Source organism: Triticum aestivum, chromosome 5D (genome assembly GCF_018294505.1).
Source record: "Triticum aestivum cultivar Chinese Spring chromosome 5D, IWGSC CS RefSeq v2.1, whole genome shotgun sequence".
NCBI classification, from domain to species: Eukaryota; Viridiplantae; Streptophyta; class Magnoliopsida; order Poales; family Poaceae; genus Triticum; species Triticum aestivum.
The window spans coordinates 569,351,930-569,353,698 of NC_057808.1; positions in this window are offsets into that span (position 1 = coordinate 569,351,930).

Genomic DNA, 1,769 nt, shown 5'->3' on the forward strand with positions numbered 1-1,769 from the left:
CTGAGGCCCCGTGCATGTCGGTGTAGCGCTGAATGTTAGCTGATAGACGCTGTTAATCTCACTATTTGCCGAAGTAGTTTACAGTCAATATACTCTGCTTAAGAAGCTTCCTTGCCCTGTTCTGCACTCAATCTGCTTAGCTGAGATGGCATGCCAAGGCCGATTAGTTGCTAAAATATCCTGCCATATATTTACTGTGACGTAGATTGCCATGGTCTAGTAGCCAATCTATTAGGTGAAATAGCTCTACACCGTTTTATACTGGATCTTTGTTGCTGCGATGGCCTTTGATAGTTCGATGGCTGTGTGCTCGGCCTCATTGACTGCTAAAATAGCCTGCCATAATTTAGCACTCAAATCTGTTTGCTGAATTAGCTTTACATATATTTCATTACTTAGATCTGCTCGTCCAAATATCTTGCCATAGCTTTAGACATCGACCTAGGTATTTTCTTCTGGACTTCATAAAAAAACATATATGTTTTTCCTGTAATATCTAGTAGAAGAACTAATTTGTATGTCTAACAAATGGACAGGACTTGGATAACTTCTGCTCGAAGATTCTCCACTGCATATGTCGAGGGGGTTGAAAACTTCATGAACTTTATCAGAGCTGAGTACGGTGGTCCGAAATCAGATGTGTTCTGCTCGTGTAGCAGTTGTATGAATTCAGCTACAAGACCCCAGTCAACTATGCAAAATCATCTACACTTGTATGGGATGTCGGTCACATATACTAGGTGGTTCATCATGGTGAAGCTGTGAACGTCAATGTTATTGACTACGTGGAAGCAGCAGATCACCATCTTGATCTGCCTGATGCTCAGGTGGAAGAGGAGGAGGAGGAGGTGGTGGCAGAGCCAGTGAGTTTGACCAACATTGAAACAATGCTATGAAATGCTCGTGCATTCCGTGACTTTCACCTCCAGAAGAAAAACGGTGGGCCCGCATGTTGGAACAATGCAACGTGGCTGTCACCCCAGGAAATAAGCTGTCAGTATTCTCAGCTATGGTCACCTTTCTTCAGGTGAAGAAACCTGGGCGGATGACCAACAAATCATTCGATGCGATGTTGGATGCTTTCCGCAAAGCTTTCCCAGATGCGTCTGAGCTGCCACACACCTACAGTAAAATGAAGAATTTCCTTCGTGTAGTTGGAATTGGATATGATATGATCCATGTTTGTAAGAATAATTGTGTTCTGTTCCGGAAGGATTATGCCAACTTAAGTGAATGCCCGAAATGCAAATCATCAAGATGGAAAGATGGCGATGTTGTGAAGAGGATTCCTCATAATGTTCTGAGACATTTTCCAATTACACCAAGATTGCAGAGGTTGTTTCATGATGCTGAAACAAGAGAGGATGTACTGTGGCATTCTAGGAACCAGGCGTACAGAGACCAGAATGTAATGAGCCATCCATCACATGGTAGTGAGTGGAAAAGCTTCCATCAGAAACACGAAAAGTTTGCTGCTGACCCGAGAAACATTAGACTTGGCTTAGCTTCAGATGGATTTAACCCATTTGGCCACCAGAGCGCCACATATAGCATGTGGCTAGTGCTTGTTATCCCTTACAACATGCCTCCAAATGTCTGCACCAAAGAATCAAACTACATGATGGCCTTGCTCATCCCAGGTCCAAAAAGTCCTGGAAAGGATTTTTGATTTGTTCATGGAGCCTCTTGTGGAGGAACTTCAACAACTATGGAGGGGTGTTCTCACTCGAGACCTATATAGCAGCCCACCAGCTGATTTCTTTCTGCAT